Below are 13,713 nucleotides of genomic sequence, written 5' to 3' on the forward strand. Positions count from 1 at the left end.
TTTTTCATTTGATTTTTTAAAATGTCCATTTTAATTGATAAAAGTATATGTGATTGTTCTATTTTAATTGATAAAAATAATATTAAGAAGAAACAAAGTTACTTTCCACATATTTATTAATTAAACTGATTTTAAGAGAAATAAATTTTTTTAACATGATACTATAATTGAAAAAAATGTGTTTAAAAGGAAGAGAAACAATATTTTTATTTTCTATAAAAGCTATAAATTAAAAATGTTCAACTTCAACTGTATTTAAACAGAGAAGAATTTGTCCTATACAGACACAACAATAGTACTATATTAAATTTGAAATGAGACACGTTCACTACATATATTTATAAACTGATCATTAGGTTAATTCGAGAAAGTCATTTTTAACTTTTTAAAAGTTACTCTAGAGCATACAATTTAGTCAGTTATAATTAAAGGTTAATCGTTCCACGTGTACGGTATTGCTTGACACCGTAATGTATGATGCATAGGGGAACAGTTGCTTCCTTACCATCTCCAATCCAACGTCAAATTTTATATTTGTTATAAAATTTGGTGTTTTAATGCTTCAGCTCAACACCAAATTTTATCATATCAATTTTACTTTTTAAATATTTTAATATTATTTTATTATATAATATTTTTAATTAAATATTATATAAATTATATGTTTTAATTAAATATTTCATTATTTTTATATAATATTTTTATAATATTAATTTTAGATTAAAAAGCTAATTTTTTTATGAATTACTTTTCTATAAATGAATTTTTAAAAATTAAATTTATATTATCGATTTCAATAATTTTTTGCTCGACATAAAAAAATTAAGGATAAATAAACTCATTTTAAACTACGTAATGCATTAATAGAATATTTATGGAGCATGGTAGTGATCTTGAAAGTTGAATATTTATGTAGAATTTAAAATAAAATTTTCAATTGTGTAGTGTTTATTTAATTATATTTTATTAATGATTTCAATTTTATTTGTGTTATTTATTATTATGTATAATATTTAATATTTGCTAGATTATTTAAAAAATTATGATATAAAATAATTTTATATCAAACAACTATAAAAAAACAATATTAAAAATATTATATGCTGAATGTTTTAGAAAGAATTTTATTTTGTGAAATAAGAAAATATAAATAAAATAAGTAATAATAATATAATAACAAAGAGAATTTTTTTTCCTTTTTTTAATATAAAATTTGATGAAGCGAATTATAATTGATTTATAAAATAGTGCTGACATCAAATTTAATGTAAATTTTTGATGTTTGAGTTGAAATATAACCGACTAAATCGTACGTTTTAGAGTATCTTGAAAAAAATTAAAAATGACTTTTTGGAATGGACGTGATGATTGATTTACATATAAGCAGATACTGACATAATATTGACTAAAAAATGTTCATATGCATTTGACATATAGAATTGAACTTACCTTGTATACCGACAGTAATTATTTCGAGTTTAAAAAGAGATATGTTCATTTAGGATAAAATATATTTTTAAACTATGTAAACTTTGAATAAAAATATATTATGTTAATATTTTGATCTAAAAATATTTCTGCCTTAATAAGTTGGTTCAAATTTGTCCCTACCATTAATAGTTTGATTGAAAAATACTTTATTGTTACTAAATAAATAAAAAGTATCTTTTTTCAAGTAAATATATTATTTCTTTTTTCAAACACATCTTATTCTTGATAAAAATATTGCTTTAAAATATTTATTCGTTTTTATTAAAATTTGTATAGGTTTTAAAATATTTTAAATTATTAATTATTGTGATTTATAATACTTTTTACATAATTTTCAAATAGTATTTTTAATTCTTTTGTCTTAATTTTTGTGGTACTGATAAAATTTTAAGATTAAATTAATTTTTAATAGATATTTTAACCATATTTTAAGTAATAATTATTGTGATTTATATCACCTTTTAATATATAACCAAATATTTTAAGTTGTTAAATCTCGTGATTTATAATATAATTTTAAAATATATAACATATTATTTAGAAGAAAAGTAAGACAAATATTAGCTATTAAATCACTACTTATTTTAAAAAAAAAAATTTTTACCAAAATTTTGATTCTTCCAATTATACTCTATTCCTATTGTTTTAAAAATTACCCAAAATTTCTTTTTTTTTGTTACATTACGTATTCGACTTCCCGATATATCACCTATAAATAATTTTTTCCTTTTTTTAAAAAAATATTCGTTCAGGTCCAAAGAGAAATATGGAACCGAATTCCAAAACCTTACATCCGAATGTTCTCCTTGTAAATCCCCACTACACACGAAAACCAAAAAAAAACAAAAAAAACACACAAATATGAAACTTCTCCCTTTTCGCTTTTCCCTCTAAAACTCATTTTCAACAAAGGCTATACGCCAACCTAAACCACAACGGAGATCAATGACGCCGCGGAAGGAAAAGGAGTCGGTACCGCCGATCAAACTCCGTTGCAATAGATCAGACGGCAAGCAGTGGAGATGCAAAGGCTATAAGGTCGAAGGTAAATCCTTTTGTGAGAACCATTTATCCGCTAGTCGTGTTTCTGTCGTCAAGAGGACGGAAAGGAGAGAAGAGGAACCGGATAAGAAACGGCGAAGAAAATACATTGCGAGAAGCGAGATGAGTGATTCTGGTGAGACTGGGAGTTTGGTTAAAAAAAATGTGAACAAGGCTGATGATTTAAGTGAACCAGAGGAAGACAAGCCTCCTGAGACGAAAATCAGGAGAAAGGGAAAAGGTAGGAAGGAGAATGAGACTGTTACTTCGCTGAGGATGATGAAAGATAGTTTAGGTAATCCAACGAAAGTAGGGGGTGAGGGTGACAAGAAGAAATATATGTACAATGAGGGGTTTCGGGTAAAGAAAAAACGTGGCAATGAGGAGAAACCTTATTCTAATTTGATCAAATCTACTGAAAAGTGTGCCAAGACTGAATGTTCTTCTTCCAAGGGAAAGGATAGAATGAAAGGAATAAAAATGATTTCGCAAGAGGAAGAACATGGGGATGGTGAGAGGGTTAGTAGAGTGGTTAAGAAAGGGGTTGGATGTGATTTTAAGAAATCAAGGTTAAAGGGGAAGAATATTCAAAGTGATGAGGAGAATAATTGTGGTAATTTTTATGATTCAAAGAGGAAACATTCAGCCAAATCGCGGGAACCTATTGCAAAAGGTGTTGAAAATGGGTCTTTACTTAAAAAAGTAGAAGTTGCTTTGGAAAAGCAGGATGATGGTGACCAAAATAACTGCACAAATCCAAAGGACAAGAAGAATGGTGAAGTCACTAGAAGAAGTGATAAGGGTAAAAACATAAAGGTTGACCTAAGGAGAAAGCATTTCAGTACTGACGTGAGTTCATTTGCTCTACTCCAGATTTAATCTTTCTGTTGTAGTCTGTAATTACTGAGCGTAACCTGACATCATTTTACTAAGCAGGTCCCATATGATGATTGCCAGATGTGCCATCAGTGCATGAAAAGTGATCGAAAGGTTGTTAGGTGTGAAAGTGTTGTTAAGTGTGAAAAGGTTGTTACCGGTGAAAAGAGATGCGGTAAACGCTATTGTAGCCCATGTATTCAAAGATGGTAATAGTTTGTTGGTTTTACCTTTTGTGTGTTTCTCACTATTCTTGGCTACTGAAATCTGTTTTTTAAAGTTAAAGAAGCTTATATTTGGTGTCATCTCATATTTCACTTGTGTTCCTTTTTAGTGGCTTATGTTCCGTATTTCTTATTAGTGTGTGCTTGGGCTTTGGTTGGTAGGGTTACATAGAATTGGAATACCCGATGATAGCACTTGTTTCAAAGGTGCAAATTACACATGGAAAATTACAACATTTTACTTTGCTCTTTGTTTTTGAATGATTAGATAGATCAATTTTTTGGTGTTATGAGTTTTCTGCTGTCATTTAGTTGGTGTCATTCCTTCTAAGTAGTGCTATTGTTTATGCACAACATAACCACATTAATATCCATGCCAACATTAATGTTGTGGTGTGGGATGGAGGATTTATTCTGTGGATATGAGGCTTTATCTTTTACACAGTTATACACTATATCTAGTGGAAGTTGATCCACAATAGAGAATATCTTGCCCAGCTGAATGGCCTAACTGGCAAGATAATCAGCTGTTCCGTCACCGGATATTTTAGTGTTTACTGAGGGGATGCATGTGGAGAAATGCTTAGTAGAATGCCAATAATTATCTTTTCACCGCAGGGTGGTATTGGCGTTATCTATTCTTGAATCCACCTCCTACTGACTAGCTTGAAAGATGGATCAGACTTGTTAGCTGCTATTTTTCTCATCTCCTTTCCATCAACTACATTATGAATTTGTTGATGAATTAGGTAAAGCTAGTTGGGGGCCTCTTTTTGTTTGAAATTATAATTAATAACAAAAGAAGTACTGCTGAACAAGCCCCATCTGAACTTAGAATCTGTTGGCTAATATACAGTTGCAAACCTACAGCCACACACACACATATGTTTTTTTGTTGGTGAATGATCTATTTGCAAACTTATTTTTCTTCGAATCACGAATGTAGGTACCCTCATCTGTCAGAGGAAGCAATTGCCGAGAAATGCCCTGTTTGTCGTGAGAATTGCAATTGCAAAGATTGTTTACGCAAAAATATTATCCCTAAGGTTAGATTTTGCCACATTTATTTTACTACATTCCACTTTCCGCTACAGACCTCTGGGTTTGTGAATTGTGATTGCGGCATGCTGATGCATTAACTTCTCCTTATACTACAGGAACCAAAATATTTAGGAATACCACAGGGAAACAACAAAAAAATTAATTGCTTGAAGTATGTTGTGAATGCACTTTATCCATTTTTGAAAACATTTATCCATGATCAAACCATTGAAAAGGAGATGGAGGCATCAATTAAAGGTATTATGCATACTGTTCTTTTTCCTGTACATAAATGGTCTCCTGGTGATATGTGTGTAGCCTTTTAGTGACTTTTGCCTTCCATCTGCTGCTATTTGTGCACAACCACTTTGTTCTGACATATTATTTGGTCTTTCTTGGATTGAACTTTGCACACAAGTTTTTTGTCATCATGCTTATTGTGGAGGCATTTTCAGCTTGAAGAAATATTAAGAGGCCAGACCAAAGTCCATTGGGCAGTAACATGAATTCATTTTACTAAATCTTATCACCTTTATAAGGAGTCTGATTTATTAGCAAATAGTTGGGGAGCCTTTCGAATAGGCTGCAGTATTTTAGCAATGCCGGAGATACTTTTCTTTGTAATAACTACAATATAATGCGACTTCACTTGAAAAATTATTTTCTTGCATTAATATGTCTTAGTCAGCTTGATACAAAGCATAATTCCTGTTTCCTTAGGGCTTAAGCGTGTGGTGGATTTAGTTACATGATGTAAAAGAATTTTTGATCTTTTCTGTAGGTGGGGAACTTCCTGTAATGTGTTGGTTTTAACTCGCTATTCTGCTGCTATTTTCTGGTGAATTTTCTTACTTTACAAAGTAGTTACCCATTTATTCAGTTAAAGTGGTGGCTATGGTGCAGGATTGTCAGTGACACAGTTAACAATACCAGAAGCTGCCCTTTATAAGGATGAGCGTGTTTATTGGTATGCCCCATTCTTTGACTTGCAGAATTTCTCCCTTGGTTCTGGTTGTCTTCCCCATTGCCTTACTATCTATCTTTTATGGCAGCAACAACTGCAACACCTCCATTGTTGATCTCCATAGAAATTGTACAACTTGTTCTTATGATCTCTGTCTGACCTGCTGTCAGGAAATTCGAGAAGGTTGTTTTCTAGGAGGTGCGATAGTGGTACTTGTTTAGTTTCATAATAGATGAAAACTTTACCTGCAATGAGGAAATCTCTTGTGTCATGTTCACCTTGTAAAACTTCTTCTAGTTTGATCAATAATGCAGATGAAGATAGAAGGCTCCCTGAATGGATAGCAACAGAAACTGGTGAAATACCTTGCCCACCAAAGGAAAGAGATGGCTGTGGAAATAGCCACCTGGAGCTTAAGTGTGTCTTTGGTGAAAAGTGGGTTGAACAGCTAATGAGGGAAGTTGAGAACTTGGTCAAAGCAAATTCATCTGCCAGTGAGACCCGCTCCGTTGAAGAACAGTGTCCCTGTAACTCTAAAAACAGAAGAAAAGCAGCTTCCAGATCAGATTCTGATGACAATTTTTTGTTCTGCCCTTCAAGTGACATACAGGAAGGGCACCTGGAACACTTCCAGACACATTGGAGAATGGGAGAACCTGTCATTGTAAGCAATGTTCTTGAATTAACATCTGGATTAAGCTGGGAACCAATGGTGATGTGGCGTGCGTTTCGTAATATATTAATCAAGGAGGGCTCATCAGATTTGGTGGTGACAGCAGTTGATTGTCTTGATTGGTGTGAGGTGCATCATCTTTGATGGTCCCTTCTCTTTTAATTCCTGTCTTACTGGAAGTCGTAATCTTTTATTAGAACTTGTTCTTAATTTTCTAATCTACAAAACATTAAGAGTTCAAGCAGGACATAACCAAAATGAGTAGTATTTTCTGGAATTACAGCATTATATTGTGTAAGTGCAGTTTTTTCTATGAGAGATATTTTCGTGTCTATGAGTAACCCAGTTACAATCATGTAATTCTTTTTCTCGTTTAGTTTCCAGGTCTTTGAAGAGTCTCATATATTCCATGTGTTATTGCTATGATTTGCAGTGCTGTCTGGTAGTTGGTTTCATTTCATGCGCACTACATCAATTAGTGTTTTGAGTTCGTGACTTATTCCTTGGATGCAATTAGCTATACCTTACATGTTGATGCCACACAATGATATTTACTGAATCCAATGTAGCTTTCAAATGTCGTAGCCTGGCTGTTGTCTGATCTAATTTTAGCTGAAATTGATATGTATAAACTTGAGGTGAGATAATACTCCGTTATCAATGAACTGATCCACTAATTTAAAGTTTTTACCTCTAAAGCTTCATATGGTAAGAGCAGAAAGAGCATCTCATCAAATGTTTAAATACGGTTTGTTAGCCTTTTATTGCCTACCAGTAATCAAAATTAAAGTATCTAACATATTGGGATGTCCCAAATTGAGAGTTGATGCATCAAATGGGAAGGAGATGTTTGTTGGAGAGATGGAAAATTATACCATTTAATGGTCTACCTATAAAAAGATCACCCGAGAATTCATGCTAGGCTCACTTGAAATATGATATTGTTAGTTCAGGGATTTCATGATACTTGGTTGATGGAATCCCCATGGCTCTAATCTAACTGATTAAAATGTGTCTTCAGTCAATGCTGAGATAAACTTCTCTTTTATCTTCATATCTTTCAGGTGGATATAAATATTCGTCAATTTTTTACGGGTTATGTTGAAGGTCGAATGCACCAAAATTTCTGGCCCGAATTGCTTAAGCTTAAGGACTGGCCCCCATCTACAGAATTTGAGAAGCGGTTGCCACGCCATGGAGCAGAATTCATTAGAGCCTTGCCGTACAAAGAATACACACATCCGGTTTCTGGTATTCTTAATGTTGCTTCCAAACTTCCAAATGATATACTGAAGCCAGATCTGGGTCCAAAAACATATATAGCATATGGATTTGCTGAAGAACTTGGACATGGAGATTCTGTGACAAAGCTTCATTGTGATATGTCTGATGCGGTATGCATTATGAGTTGAATTGTTGGTTTCCAGCACATTAATTACCCTTAGGCCTTGACCTTTGATGCCATTAATTATCCTTGGGATTTCCTTTTCCTAAACCTGGTGGTATTTGTTTGTAAATTCCGAAGAACTTAAAAATGCATTTTAATATAATTTCACACCTTTTCCAGTTTTATTTTAATTGTAAAAATTAACTTGCTATTTTCTTGATGTTGCAGGTGAATGTTTTAATGCATACTGCTGATGTTACTATTGCTAAGTGGCAGCTTTCAAAAATTCATAAGCTGAAGGAAAAGAACACTTTTGATACAGATGATCGAAATGAACTCCATATCACTGATACAGATGACCATCTAGTTCTTAAGAGTGATTTTGCATCTGCAAAACAAGACAAAGCAAGTGGTGTTTTTTCCTCTGACCCGAATGTGCAATTGGAGGGCGGTTTATCTTCTGATCAGGTGGTTGATCTTGAAAACAAGTTTGATGGACCAGAGGAAGAAAATGGTGGTGCAGTCTGGGATATCTTTAGGAGACAGGATGTTCCCAAGCTCGAGGAATATCTTAAAGAGCACCACAAGGAATTCAAGCATACACTTGGTTCTCCAGTGGACCAGGTGCATACCCCTCATTAATGTGAAGCATTTGCATAAGTGTGAAGAAAGAATATATTTCTTCAATCCATTAATGTGTCCTACTTTGAGCTGCGCTATTATTTAGAGTAAATAATTCCAAATTAATATTATATTGATAGTTTGGTAGAGAAATATGAAATAGTAGTTTGTAATGTAAAAAAGTGGATAGATAATTGTAAGATGTCATGTCAATTTTGATGGTAGCGTTTAGTTGCATTTATTTGAATTGTTGGACAGAGAGAAACTTATCATTTAAAGAAAGAGATAAAGTACTATGGAGCCAAAAGAGCAAAATAGGTCACATGGGAACTCAACATGTTTTTTCACAAGTACAAGGGGTTTGCAACATGGGGATCTATGGAACATGCTTCATACCGGTAGTTGAAGCCCTTAGCAAGATGACGAATATATCAGCGACGGGTGAGTATCTAAAAGGCAATGCCGCAATAGATAGGGAACAAGTACAGGTGAGACACCTGGTACTCAGATGATACGCTTGTGAAGTGCGTTGTGGAGACGGAACGACTTCAAATCTAAAGAACATATTGCCATTATTGAAAGTTGTCTTGGATCTGAGAATAAACGTAAAGAAATATGATTGGTGGGAGATGTGAACAATATGGAAGGACTAGCAAAGGACAGAAAGAAAAAGTCTTCTTAATTTCCCCTGTACATTCATATCTGTAATAGTGAAGAGCTGCAGTATTGACTCAACTTTAGTTACTTATTTAGGATGCCGTTGGGGAGAGACACAAGCAAAATACAATATGGAATATGATGATTGCACCTAGGGGTGTAACCTAGTGGTCAATGAAGTGGATTGAAAATCATGAGGTCTTAGGTTCAAATCCCAGTAGAGACAAAAACACTAGGTGATTTCTTCCTATCTATTTGTTTTAGCCAAAGTTACCTGAGACCTGATATTGGTGGGAGGTGACAGGTATCTCGTGGAATTAGTTGAGGTGTATGCAAGCTGGCCCGGATAAAAAGGGCAGTCCGGTGCACTTAAGCTCCCGTTATGCGCAGGGTCCGGAGAAGGGCCCGACCACAAGGGTCTATTGTACGCAACCTTACCTTGCATTTCTGCCAGAGGCTGTTTGCCGGATACCATAGTTATAATAAATAAATAAATAATATGCAGTGTTTTTATCCTCCATCATATAAACAAATGAACATCCATCAAAAAACAAGAAACAAAGTACAGTATTATAGAGAGCTTAGGAGCATTATTTGCATGCCAGTGCACATTGGCTGGTGATAGTTGTGTTATCTTGCTTACTTTGCTGTTTATTAACCTGTAAACTGCATTATGTAGGTGCAAGAATTTTGTTGTCCATCAAATTCTTTAACTGTCCTCTTGTCTATTTGTTTTTTCTTAAATAGTGCGCACACATTCTGATGCTGCCAAATTTCTTAAGATTTTATCTAATTGAAATGTTAATAGTTAATGATTGTTGTTTTGCTAATTTAACTTTGTAGGTTGTTCACCCAATTCATGATCAAGTTTTCTACTTAACTGCATATCACAAGAAGAAACTCAAGCAAGAGTTTGGTTAGTGTGATACCTATTTAGATGTAATTTATTTTGTATTTACCTTAGTAACTTATTTTGATACTGTAGGCATTGAACCGTGGACATTTGTACAAAAACTTGGAGAAGCAGTTCTCATACCTGCTGGGTGTCCCCATCAAGTTAGAAATCTGAAGGTACAATAATCTTTTGTTACTTTTATGCCATATACTTCTTAATCATGAACCTAATTGTAGAAGTTGAGTTCACATGTACCATATTGCTTGTTTCGCCAGCAGCCCCCAACCTGTTAAAAAGATCCAGTCATGAACAAAGAAATAGGGGAAAATGAACCTAGGCATAAGAAAAGATTGGAAAATTGATTTTTCTTTCACTATGGGTCTTGTATGATAGATTTCATTAGACAACTATATGGGGTTTATCCTCTCATCTTCATGCTACATGAATGTCTGCCTATAATCATCTGATCTCTTTTGGAATTTTAGAGTAGGAACCTCCTTTTATATGCAAAATGTCAAAGATGGAGCTTGCATACAGTCACCACATCTCTTGGTTCATAGCAAATGTTATGTACCTAGTAACACCTACGAATGTTGTTTCTTGTAACTCATTTTTCTTGGCTACTTTCTACTTGTGTGCAATCAATTGCATTACATTGCTTGAACTATTAAAGGGCATATCACCACGATAGAACTCTTACATAAACTTGTAAGTTACAACTGTGAACTGTTCCTTGCTATTTCAACTAGCATGTTGCACAGGGAGTGTAGTATGGTGGATTTTTCGTGATCTTGGGTATTACACACTAGAAGACATGTGAATAAATTTATCAATCTCTCTACTTCATTCTATATCATGATTCTGTTTTCCCATTCTATCTCATCTGTCTCCTTTTTTTTTTGGCATTTAAGTCTTGTATAAAGGTTGCTCTTGATTTTGTTTCACCTGAAAATGTGGGCGAATGCATTCGCTTGTCCGAGGAATTTCGTATTCTTCCCCAAAATCACAGGGCTAAAGAGGATAAGTTGGAGGTGAGCTCTATTTCTTGATTCTAGAGACATGCTAAATACTTCTGTTGATGATCTTCAGTAACTCTTTAAATTTTGAGTTCTGGACAAGAAACCTTGAGAAAATGGTTGTTGATATGATACTCCTTCAATGGTGTCATGGCAACTCAACAAGTGTTATTACAAATTCGAAAAAAGAAGGGGAAATCTTTGGTGATATGTGCGTTGTTGTAAGCTTGAATCCTCTACATACATGCGAAACCGGGAATTGCAAGCTGTTTTTTTTATTATTTCCATTTTTAAAAGAATGGACGGTCTCATGGGATTTGACACTTTAAATCCTTAACTCATTTCGTGATCTTGTAATTTTCCGAGTTGTTTAAGCCTTTGTTGGTCCTGTTTGTGAATGCATAAATGAGCTATGATAGGAATTTTGTTGGTATGGTTGAAATCCAAGATAAGCTCTGGCATCCCCACCTCTGCTTCTTCTCCTTTTCTTTTTCTATGTTAGGATTCACTTGAATATGGAAGTGTGTCTGGGGTATGATTTTGTAGAAGTGCAGTCTTGTTCTATATAAAGTGGACTGTGTGCTCTCTCCTATACTGTGATTGTATGACATCTCATTAACGATGTTTCTTGCTGTTAGCTTCTCTTTTAACTACATTTTGTTTTACACACAAATTTAGAAAAGATTGCTTAATGCTTAAATGATTTTAGTTTGCAATAGTGATAAGATCTTTGTGACTCTTCCTTCATAATGGCTAGAACAATGTTTAGTAGGAGAAGCAGAAGTGTCAATCGTTTCCTCACTAGCCATAGTAGGTTCATACACGAGTGAATCGGTAATTTAGGTGTTATGTAGGAAAATAACTATGTTTCTTTCTCGTTAGCTTGTCCTTGTGTCCCATTTATCTTACATCGTTTTGCTGAACCTAAAAGATTCTGCCAAGTTTTAATGTTTTTTTTTTAAAAAAAAAAGATCTTGCAAAGGTTGTAAGTTTCACATGGTTAGGAGCCACTTTGTTTTATTTGGATTAAAATTGTTGAATCTAAATATACATTTGGATATTAAGATGTTTTATGTAGATCGAAATACTCAATGGTTAAGATTGTTTTTTCAACCTTTGAATACTTAAAATTTAGCTTTATTAAAAGATAACAGGCGGTGGTTGCAGTGATGGTGGAGGTGATTGGAGGCAACTGGCGTGTGGTGGCGGTTGACGTTGGTGGCTGGCAGTAATGGTGTTATCTGATGGTGTTGGTGGAAGATCTGAATCATTTACATATATTTAGACCTATCAAGTGTATAAATGTTTTAGTAGTAGTTGAGTTAATCAATCTATTAGTCTTAGTTGTATGGAAGAGGTTATGCAGCCTAGATGAGAATAGACTGAAATACAAATTAAGATAGTGGGTAGGACAAATTTTGCTGTTTGCTGACCTGACCATAGAAGAACGTTGTAAAGTGAAATTAGGTGGTGAATTGATCGAGAAGTCGCAAAACTGAAAAAAAGAGAGGAAAAAAGAGGGGAATTAAAGTACAACTTATACCTTTTTATTTTGTGGCTTAAAACTCTTCCTTTTTGTTTATGAAGTTTGTTTCGAGTATTGGCTATGGGAGAATAACTTTTCATGTTCACTGTCTGTATTAGGTGAAGAAGATGGCTTTATATGCACTGAAGAATGCTGTAGCTGATCTAAAGGAACTTGAATGGTGAGTAGAATAATTCATTTAGATTCCTATGTTAGTTGAGTAATGCACAAACTAGCTAATTAGCTGCTTCTCTATGTTATTAGTAGTTGAGATTTGAACTTCTTTCTGTTCCTTCCTTCTACACCATTACCATTTCGACTCTTGCACTATTACAAATTCTTTAATATGCACATAACTTGATGAATTCTTCAGATAGTGACAGTTATATGGTGAAATTGGAATCTCTTTTATCAGATTAGTTTCTGCTAAGAAGTCCAAATATTGCATTTGCTTCTTGTCCTGAAAATTTTGAGCCTTCGTCTCTTCTGCTAAATATGATTGTTTTTCTCACTTCTAATAGAATTTATCCAAATGTGCTCAGTAATGACAGAGCCCAGGTGCAGCAGCCACAGTCGAGTACTGAGCAGTCCTGTTCAAACTAAAGAGGGGGTGGAGTAGTTTCATTTTGTTGCGGTAATGTACATATGCTAGTGAACCACATGACTATCTGGTAATCATGAAAAGAGTGCCGCAAATGACTCCTGTGTATCATCTAATCTTTACTGTCATCAGCAAAAACTTTGGACGCTAAGCACATTAGCCCTGACGCATCTTTACAGCTCCAACTTAGAAGCCACTAAGAGATTACAGTTTCATTGCTGCTATTGGCAATATGAATGATCTTTGTTTCACAGGGTAATGTCTTCTTTTGAAACATTTGCGGACCTGATTTAGTGGGTTTGCCTTTTAAATCCATTGATGTTTTGCCTTAAACCTCTCATTTTGTACCCAAAACAAACGCTATACCAAGCATGCCCCACATCCCTCCTATTGTTAAGTTAATCACAATTGACAATTGCGTGATTTCTGCTACTAGTTCACTGCTAGGAGAATGTATGTGTCTGTTCTCCTTCGTTTATGATATAGTTCAGATTCCCCTTGTTTTCCTTCCTGTTTCTTCTTCTAGATTTTGACAGATATATGTGAGGATGTAGCCAAATAATTGTACTAATAATGTCAGATGAACGAATAAAGTGATAATCAACGTCGATATTTTTCTTAACTAGATTTGCAACTAGTCAAATATGACATTGCTATACTCGGCTTTTACTCATGATGAACGAGTTACAACTCTTTGCTTC

General features: G+C 34.1%; 1 pseudogene; it reads left to right on the plus strand.

The window, feature by feature from the left end:
- Positions 1-2,301: 2,301 nt before the first annotated feature.
- LOC129874636 (lysine-specific demethylase JMJ26-like) lies at positions 2,302-13,444 on the plus strand (annotated as a pseudogene).
- The last annotated feature ends 269 nt before the right edge of the window (positions 13,445-13,713 follow it).

Source organism: Solanum dulcamara, chromosome 11 (genome assembly GCF_947179165.1).
Source record: "Solanum dulcamara chromosome 11, daSolDulc1.2, whole genome shotgun sequence".
Taxonomy (NCBI): Eukaryota; Viridiplantae; Streptophyta; class Magnoliopsida; order Solanales; family Solanaceae; genus Solanum; species Solanum dulcamara.